Consider the following 10880-nt stretch of genomic DNA (forward strand, 5'->3'; position numbering starts at 1 on the left):
AAAAGAAACTTATCATAAGATATCACTTATGAAGATCCTGTAAACATGGCTACACATGAACTGAGTTAGGAAAGAGACCAGAGTCTCACATTTAGAAAACACTCTTATGCCTGCTTAAGGGGAAAGGAGAGGTGGGGTGATTCATAAAACCAGAGTTTGATATAAGCACAGGTACCATTTCCAAAACCAACTGTGGAATAGACAAGACCTACACCTTCCTCAGTGAAAGGGACTCAAAACCCCATATTTCCCGCAGAGGAATAGATCTGACTAGTAAGAATCTTAAAACCTATGTATTGATATGTCTCTGTAAGGGAATCAAGTGTGTCTAGACTGGCATAAACATGGCAGAGAGAATCAGCTCAAACCCACTATAAAAAGGGATTTCAAAAGCAAAACCAAAAAACAGGGAAATTCTTTACATTTCCTTCAGGGTCTCTGATGAAACCTGGAAAAACCCTGTCTACAATGACAGCTGGATGTGGCATAAGGCTGGACACTTGGGACTGAGAGGATTGGTGAGATTGGGTGAGCAAATGCAGACCCTTTAAAGCAAAAATGCATGGCCCCCATTCCACGGGTCCCAACTCTCCAGGTTGAAGGGAGTATTACTACAGCTATAACATGTACGGGAAACCTAGAGAATGGACACACTGTGAATACAAAAGGTTTCTAAAACTCAACGAGTAGTCCATCTCCTGGTGCTCCGGTTTGACTTTCCAACTGCTTTACTATCAATCTCCCAACTTGGAGAGACAGCCCCTTTAACCTCCTGGTTCGCACAGGTTGCCAATTTGGCAGAGGATGGAACGGAAGAGGGAGAACCAATGAGAGAGTAGCTGTTAGGCATTTGGACGGGCACATGTCACTCTAATTTCCCGGCAGGAAGAAGAATTAACCAGAGTCTCAGCCAACCACCGGGAACCAGTATAGGTCCTGAACCAAAATTTTGGACTTGCGTACAGCTCACAAAAAACGAGTTGGAAAATGGAGCTCAGGGCCACAGCAATTCACAAACTGGCAGAGTAATAAAGGACAACTATCGTCCAAAAATCTGTTGAGGGAAGGCAACGAGGCAGACTTGAAAGCCAGGCAGAATAGCAGGAAACAGATTTCAAGAGGTACGTTGGAATCGCCTTGAAAGCACAGGAAGAGGGGCACAACTTCGACAATGACGCAGTTGGCCAAAAAGGGCGTATGCGTTTTCTCCTGAATATATTCAGGAGAAAACGCATACGCCCTTTTTGGCCAAACAAGCAAGCGGGCAATGCAAATCTGCACTACAAAGAAGTATCACTTCCCACCGGTCAAAAGGGACATCCACAAAATGTGTAAAAACCAGAAAGGCAAGACTGGCCCTGGAGAACAGGGAGCCTTGTTATGCTGATGGGCAGGATGTAAATTGCCAACTGCCTCACTGGAGGAGTGCATTGCGTTCCCTAAAACAAGTAAACAACAGAGCTACAGAGCCAAGGGCACTTCCAGTCTAGGGAATATACATTGGGAAAACTGAAAATCAATAAGACAGAGCCACCCGAAAATTTAGGGCTGCACTGCTTACAAGAACCTCAACTTGGGTACACCTTAAATATCCCAGGAAATATAAAAATGGTTCAAAAAACTGTGGTATTTATGTCCGATGGAATATCCCTCAGCCATGAAATCAATGTCATAAGACCAGGAGCAGCAAAGTGAGTGGATTCAGGTACGATGATTCTAAGTGAAATAAGTCACACAGAAAAAGAAACTTATCATAAGATATCACTTATGAAGATCCTGTAAACATGGCTACACATGAACTGAGTTAGGAAAGAGACCAGAGTCTCACATTTAGAAAACACTCTTATGCCTGCTTAAGGGGAAAGGAGAGGTGGGGTGATTCATAAAACCAGAGTTTGATATAAGCACAGGTACCATTTCCATAACCAACTGTGGAATAGACAAGACCTACACCTTCCTCAGTGAAAGGGACTCAAAACCCCATATTTCCCGCAGAGGAATAGATCTGACTAGTAAGAATCTTAAAACCTATGTATTGATATGTCTCTGTAAGGGAATCAAGTGTGTCTAGACTGGCATAAACATGGCAGAGAGAATCAGCTCAAACCCACTATAAAAAGGGATTTCAAAGGCAAAACCAAAAAACAGGGAAATTCTTTAACATTTCCTTCAGGGTCTCTGATGAAACCTGGAAAAACCCTGTCTACAATGACAGCTGGATGTGGCATAAGGCTGGACACTTGGGACTGAGAGGATTGGTGAGATTGGGTGAGCAAATGCAGACCCTTTAAAGCAAAAATGCATGGCCCCCATTCCATGGGTCCCAACTCTCCAGGTTGAAGGGAATATTACTACAGCTATAACATGTACGGGAAACCTAGAGAATGGACACACTGTGAATACAAAAGGTTTCTAAAACTCAACGAGTAGTCCCTCTCCTGGTGCTCCGGTTTGACTTTCCAACTGCTTTACTATCAATCTCCCAAGTTGGAGAGACAGCCCCTTTAACCTCCTGGTTCGCACAGGTTACCAATTTGGCAGAGGATGGAAGGGAAGCGGGAGAACCAATGAGAGAGTAGCTGTTAGGCATTTGGACGGGCACATGTCACTCTAATTTCCCGGCAGGAAGAAGAATTAACCAGAGTCTCAGCCACCCACCGGGAACCAGTATAGGTCCTGAACCAAAATTTTGGACTTGCGTACAGCTCACAAAAAACGAGTTGGAAAATGGAGCTCAGGGCCACAGCAATTCACAAACTGGCAGAGTAATAAAGGACAACTATCGTCCAAAAATCTGTTGAGGGAAGGCAACGAGGCAGACTTGAAAGCCAGGCAGAATAGCAGGAAACAGATTTCAAGAGGTACGTTGGAATCGCCTTGAAAGCACAGGAAGAGGGGCACAACTTCGACAATGACGCAGTTGGCCAAAAAGGGCGTATGCGTTTTCTCCTGAATATATTCAGGAGAAAACGCATACGCCCTTTTTGGCCAAACAAGCAAGCGGGCAATGCAAATCTGCACAACAAAGAAGTATCACTTCCCAACGGTCAAAAGGGACATCCACAAAATGTGTACAAACCAGAAAGGCAAGACTGGCCCTGGAGAACAGGGAGCCTTTTTATGCTGATGGGCGGGATGTAAATTGCCAACTGCCTCACTGGAGGAGTGCATTGCGTTCCCTAAAACAAGTAAACAACAGAGCTACAGAGCCAAGGGCACTTCCAGTCTAGGGAATATACATTGGGAAAACTGAAAATCAATAAGACAGAGCCACCCGAAAATTTAGGGCTGCACTGCTTACAAGAACCTCAACTTGGGTACACCTTAAATATCCCAGGAAATATAAAAATGGTTCAAAAAACTGTGGTATTTATGTCCGATGGAATATCCCTCAGCCATGAAATCAATGTCATAAGACCAGGAGCAGCAAAGTGAGTGGATTCAGGTACGATGATTCTAAGTGAAATAAGTCACACAGAAAAAGAAACTTATCATAAGATATCACTTATGAAGATCCTGTAAACATGGCTACACATGAACTGAGTTAGGAAAGAGACCAGAGTCTCACATTTAGAAAACACTCTTATGCCTGCTTAAGGGGAAAGGAGAGGTGGGGTGATTCATAAAACCAGAGTTTGATATAAGCACAGGTACCATTTCCATAACCAACTGTGGAATAGACAAGACCTACACCTTCCTCAGTGAAAGGGACTCAAAACCCCATATTTCCCGCAGAGGAATAGATCTGACTAGTAAGAATCTTAAAACCTATGTATTGATATGTCTCTGTAAGGGAATCAAGTGTCTAGACTGGCATAAACATGGCAGAGAGAATCAGCTCAAACCCACTATAAAAAGGGATTTCAAAGGCAAAACCAAAAAACAGGGAAATTCTTTAACATTTCCTTCAGGGTCTCTGATGAAACCTGGAAAAACCCTGTCTACAATGACAGCTGGATGTGGCATAAGGCTGGACACTTGGGACTGAGAGGATTGGTGAGATTGGGTGAGCAAATGCAGACCCTTTAAAGCAAAAATGCATGGCCCCCATTCCATGGGTCCCAACTCTCCAGGTTGAAGGGAATATTACTACAGCTATAACATGTACGGGAAACCTAGAGAATGGACACACTGTGAATACAAAAGGTTTCTAAAACTCAACGAGTAGTCCCTCTCCTGGTGCTCCGGTTTGACTTTCCAACTGCTTTACTATCAATCTCCCAACTTGGAGAGACAGCCCCTTTAACCTCCTGGTTCGCACAGGTTGCCAATTTGGCAGAGGATGGAAGGGAAGCGGGAGAACCAATGAGAGAGTAGCTGTTAGGCATTTGGACGGGCACATGTCACTCTAATTTCCCGGCAGGAAGAAGAATTAACCAGAGTCTCAGCCACCCACCGGGAACCAGTATAGGTCCTGAACCAAAATTTTGGACTTGCGTACAGCTCACAAAAAACGAGTTGGAAAATGGAGATCAGGGCCACAGCAATTCACAAACTGGCAGAGTAATAAAGGACAACTATCGTCCAAAAATCTGTTGAGGGAAGGCAACGAGGCAGACTTGAAACCCAGGCAGAATAGCAGGAAACAGATTTCAAGAGGTACGTTGGAATCGCCTTGAAAGCACAGGAAGAGGGGCACAACTTCGACAATGACGCAGTTGGCCAAAAAGGGCGTATGCGTTTTCTCCTGAATATATTCAGGAGAAAACGCATACGCCCTTTTTGGCCAAACAAGCAAGCGGGCAATGCAAATCTGCACAACAAAGAAGTATCACTTCCCAACGGTCAAAAGGGACATCCACAAAATGTGTACAAACCAGAAAGGCAAGACTGGCCCTGGAGAACAGGGAGCCTTGTTATGCTGATGGGCGGGATGTAAATTGCCAACTGCCTCACTGGAGGAGTGCATTGCGTTCCCTAAAACAAGTAAACAACAGAGCTACAGAGCCAAGGGCACTTCCAGTCTAGGGAATATACATTGGGAAAACTGAAAATCAATAAGACAGAGCCACCCCCAAATTTAGGGCTGCACTGCTTACAAGAACCTCAACTTGGGTACACCTTAAATATCCCAGGAAATATAAAAATGGTTCAAAAAACTGTGGTATTTATGTCCGATGGAATATCCCTCAGCCATGAAATCAATGTCATAAGACCAGGAGCAGCAAAGTGAGTGGATTCATGTACGATGATTCTAAGTGAAATAAGTCACGCAGAAAAAGAAACTTATCATAAGATATCACTTATGAAGATCCTGTAAACATGGCTACACATGAACTGAGTTAGGAAAGAGACCAGAGTCTCACATTTAGAAAACACTCTTATGCCTGCTTAAGGGGAAAGGAGAGGTGGGGTGATTCATAAAACCAGAGTTTGATATAAGCACAGGTACCATTTCCAAAACCAACTGTGGAATAGACAAGACCTACACCTTCCTCAGTGAAAGGGACTCAAAACCCCATATTTCCCGCAGAGGAATAGATCTGACTAGTAAGAATCTTAAAACCTATGTATTGATATGTCTCTGTAAGGGAATCAAGTGTGTCTAGACTGGCATAAACATGGCAGAGAGAATCAGCTCAAACCCACTATAAAAAGGGATTTCAAAAGCAAAACCAAAAAACAGGGAAATTCTTTACATTTCCTTCAGGGTCTCTGATGAAACCTGGAAAAACCCTGTCTACAATGACAGCTGGATGTGGCATAAGGCTGGACACTTGGGACTGAGAGGATTGGTGAGATTGGGTGAGCAAATGCAGACCCTTTAAAGCAAAAATGCATGGCCCCCATTCCATGGGTCCCAACTCTCCAGGTTGAAGGGAGTATTACTACAGCTATAACATGTACGGGAAACCTAGAGAATGGACACACTGTGAATACAAAAGGTTTCTAAAACTCAACGCGTAGTCCCTCTCCTGGTGCTCCGGTTTGACTTTCCAACTGCTTTACTATCAATCTCCCAACTTGGAGAGACAGCCCCTTTAACCTCCTGGTTCGCACAGGTTGCCAATTTGGCAGAGAATGGAAGGGAAGAGGGAGAACCAATGAGAGAGTAGCTGTTAGGCATTTGGACGGGCACATGTCACTCTAATTTCCCGGCAGGAAGAAGAATTAACCAGAGTCTCAGCCAACCACCGGGAACCAGTATAGGTCCTGAACCAAAATTTTGGACTTGCGTACAGCTCACAAAAAACGTGTTGGAAAATGGAGCTCAGAGCCACAGCAATTCACAAACTGGCAGAGTAATAAAGGACAACTATCGTCCAAAAATCTGTTGAGGGAAGGCAACGAGGCAGACTTGAAAGCCAGGCAGAATAGCAGGAAACAGATTTCAAGAGGTACGTTGGAATCGCCTTTAAAGCACAGGAAGAGGGGCACAACTTCGACAATGACGCAGTTGGCCAAAAAGGGCGTATGCGTTTTCTCCTGAATATATTCAGGAGAAAACGCATACGCCCTTTTTGGCCAACCAACAAGCGGGCAATGCAAATCTGCACTACAAAGAAGTATCACTTCCCACCGGTCAAAAGGGACATCCACAAAATGTGTAAAAACCAGAAAGGCAAGACTGGCCCTGGAGAACAGGGAGCCTTGTTATGCTGATGGGCGGGATGTAAATTGCCAACTGCCTCACTGGAGGAGTGCATTGCGTTCCCTAAAACAAGTAAACAACAGAGCTACAGAGCCAAGGGCACTTCCAGTCTAGGGAATATACATTGGGAAAACTGAAAATCAATAAGACAGAGCCACCCCCAAATTTAGGGCTGCACTGCTTACAAGAACCTCAACTTGGGTACACCTTAAATATCCCAGGAAATATAAAAATGGTTCAAAAAACTGTGGTATTTATGTCCGATGGAATATCCCTCAGCCATGAAATCAATGTCATAAGACCAGGAGCAGCAAAGTGAGTGGATTCAGGTACGATGATTCTAAGTGAAATAAGTCACACAGAAAAAGAAACTTATCATAAGATATGACTTATGAAGATCCTGTAAACATGGCTACACATGAACTGAGTTAGGAAAGAGACCAGAGTCTCACATTTAGAAAACACTCTTATGCCTGCTTAAGGGGATAGGAGAGGTGGGGTGATTCATAAAACCAGAGTTTGATATAAGCACAGGTACCATTTCCATAACCAACTGTGGAATAGACAAGACCTACACCTTCCTCAGTGAAAGGGACTCAAAACCCCATATTTCCCGCAGAGGAATAGATCTGACTAGTAAGAATCTTAAAACCTATGTATTGATATGTCTCTGTAAGGGAATCAAGTGTGTCTAGACTGGCATAAACATGGCAGAGAGAATCAGCTCATACCCACTATAAAAAGGGATTTCAAAGGCAAAAGCAAAAAACAGGGAAATTCTTTAACATTTCCTTCAGGGTCTCTGATGAAACCTGGAAAAACCCTGTCTACAATGACAGCTGGATGTGGCATAAGGCTGGACACTTGGGACTGAGAGGATTGGTGAGATTGGGTGAGCAAATGCAGACCCTTTAAAGCAAAAATGCATGGCCCCCATTCCATGGGTCCCAACTCTCCAGGTTGAAGGGAATATTACTACAGCTATAACATGTACGGGAAACCTAGAGAATGGACACACTGTGAATACAAAAGGTTTCTAAAACTCAACGAGTAGTCCCTCTCCTGGTGCTCCGGTTTGACTTTCCAACTGCTTTACTATCAATCTCCCAACTTGGAGAGACAGCCCCTTTAACCTCCTGGTTCGCACAGGTTGCCAATTTGGCAGAGGATGGAAGGGAAGCGGGAGAACCAATGAGAGAGTAGCTGTTAGGCATTTGGACGGGCACATGTCACTCTAATTTCCCGGCAGGAAGAAGAATTAACCAGAGTCTCAGCCACCCACCGGGAACCAGTATAGGTCCTGAACCAAAATTTTGGACTTGCGTACAGCTCACAAAAAACGAGTTGGAAAATGGAGATCAGGGCCACAGCAATTCACAAACTGGCAGAGTAATAAAGGACAACTATCGTCCAAAAATCTGTTGAGGGAAGGCAACGAGGCAGACTTGAAACCCAGGCAGAATAGCAGGAAACAGATTTCAAGAGGTACGTTGGAATCGCCTTGAAAGCACAGGAAGAGGGGCACAACTTCGACAATGACGCAGTTGGCCAAAAAGGGCGTATGCGTTTTCTCCTGAATATATTCAGGAGAAAACGCATACGCCCTTTTTGGCCAAACAAGCAAGCGGGCAATGCAAATCTGCACAACAAAGAAGTATCACTTCCCAACGGTCAAAAGGGACATCCACAAAATGTGTACAAACCAGAAAGGCAAGACTGGCCCTGGAGAACAGGGAGCCTTGTTATGCTGATGGGCGGGATGTAAATTGCCAACTGCCTCACTGGAGGAGTGCATTGCGTTCCCTAAAACAAGTAAACAACAGAGCTACAGAGCCAAGGGCACTTCCAGTCTAGGGAATATACATTGGGAAAACTGAAAATCAATAAGACAGAGCCACCCCCAAATTTAGGGCTGCACTGCTTACAAGAACCTCAACTTGGGTACACCTTAAATATCCCAGGAAATATAAAAATGGTTCAAAAAACTGTGGTATTTATGTCCGATGGAATATCCCTCAGCCATGAAATCAATGTCATAAGACCAGGAGCAGCAAAGTGAGTGGATTCATGTACGATGATTCTAAGTGAAATAAGTCACGCAGAAAAAGAAACTTATCATAAGATATCACTTATGAAGATCCTGTAAACATGGCTACACATGAACTGAGTTAGGAAAGAGACCAGAGTCTCACATTTAGAAAACACTCTTATGCCTGCTTAAGGGGAAAGGAGAGGTGGGGTGATTCATAAAACCAGAGTTTGATATAAGCACAGGTACCATTTCCAAAACCAACTGTGGAATAGACAAGACCTACACCTTCCTCAGTGAAAGGGACTCAAAACCCCATATTTCCCGCAGAGGAATAGATCTGACTAGTAAGAATCTTAAAACCTATGTATTGATATGTCTCTGTAAGGGAATCAAGTGTGTCTAGACTGGAATAAACATGGCAGAGAGAATCAGCTCAAACCCACTATAAAAAGGGATTTCAAAAGCAAAACCAAAAAACAGGGAAATTCTTTACATTTCCTTCAGGGTCTCTGATGAAACCTGGAAAAACCCTGTCTACAATGACAGCTGGATGTGGCATAAGGCTGGACACTTGGGACTGAGAGGATTGGTGAGATTGGGTGAGCAAATGCAGACCCTTTAAAGCAAAAATGCATGGCCCCCATTCCATGGGTCCCAACTCTCCAGGTTGAAGGGAGTATTACTACAGCTATAACATGTACGGGAAACCTAGAGAATGGACACACTGTGAATACAAAAGGTTTCTAAAACTCAACGCGTAGTCCCTCTCCTGGTGCTCCGGTTTGACTTTCCAACTGCTTTACTATCAATCTCCCAACTTGGAGAGACAGCCCCTTTAACCTCCTGGTTCGCACAGGTTGCCAATTTGGCAGAGAATGGAAGGGAAGAGGGAGAACCAATGAGAGAGTAGCTGTTAGGCATTTGGACGGGCACATGTCACTCTAATTTCCCGGCAGGAAGAAGAATTAACCAGAGTCTCAGCCAACCACCGGGAACCAGTATAGGTCCTGAACCAAAATTTTGGACTTGCGTACAGCTCACAAAAAACGTGTTGGAAAATGGAGCTCAGAGCCACAGCAATTCACAAACTGGCAGAGTAATAAAGGACAACTATCGTCCAAAAATCTGTTGAGGGAAGGCAACGAGGCAGACTTGAAAGCCAGGCAGAATAGCAGGAAACAGATTTCAAGAGGTACGTTGGAATCGCCTTTAAAGCACAGGAAGAGGGGCACAACTTCGACAATGACGCAGTTGGCCAAAAAGGGCGTATGCGTTTTCTCCTGAATATATTCAGGAGAAAACGCATACGCCCTTTTTGGCCAACCAACAAGCGGGCAATGCAAATCTGCACTACAAAGAAGTATCACTTCCCACCGGTCAAAAGGGACATCCACAAAATGTGTAAAAACCAGAAAGGCAAGACTGGCCCTGGAGAACAGGGAGCCTTGTTATGCTGATGGGCGGGATGTAAATTGCCAACTGCCTCACTGGAGGAGTGCATTGCGTTCCCTAAAACAAGTAAACAACAGAGCTACAGAGCCAAGGGCACTTCCAGTCTAGGGAATATACATTGGGAAAACTGAAAATCAATAAGACAGAGCCACCCCCAAATTTAGGGCTGCACTGCTTACAAGAACCTCAACTTGGGTACACCTTAAATATCCCAGGAAATATAAAAATGGTTCAAAAAACTGTGGTATTTATGTCCGATGGAATATCCCTCAGCCATGAAATCAATGTCATAAGACCAGGAGCAGCAAAGTGAGTGGATTCAGGTACGATGATTCTAAGTGAAATAAGTCACACAGAAAAAGAAACTTATCATAAGATATGACTTATGAAGATCCTGTAAACATGGCTACACATGAACTGAGTTAGGAAAGAGACCAGAGTCTCACATTTAGAAAACACTCTTATGCCTGCTTAAGGGGATAGGAGAGGTGGGGTGATTCATAAAACCAGAGTTTGATATAAGCACAGGTACCATTTCCATAACCAACTGTGGAATAGACAAGACCTACACCTTCCTCAGTGAAAGGGACTCAAAACCCCATATTTCCCGCAGAGGAATAGATCTGACTAGTAAGAATCTTAAAACCTATGTATTGATATGTCTCTGTAAGGGAATCAAGTGTGTCTAGACTGGCATAAACATGGCAGAGAGAATCAGCTCATACCCACTATAAAAAGGGATTTCAAAGGCAAAAGCAAAAAACAGGGAAATTCTTTAACATTTCCTTCAGGGTCTCTGATGAA

This window comes from Mesoplodon bidens (genome assembly GCF_964165515.1).
Source record: "Mesoplodon bidens genome assembly, contig: HAP1_SCAFFOLD_59, whole genome shotgun sequence".
In the NCBI taxonomy this organism is placed as follows: Eukaryota; Metazoa; Chordata; class Mammalia; order Artiodactyla; family Ziphiidae; genus Mesoplodon; species Mesoplodon bidens.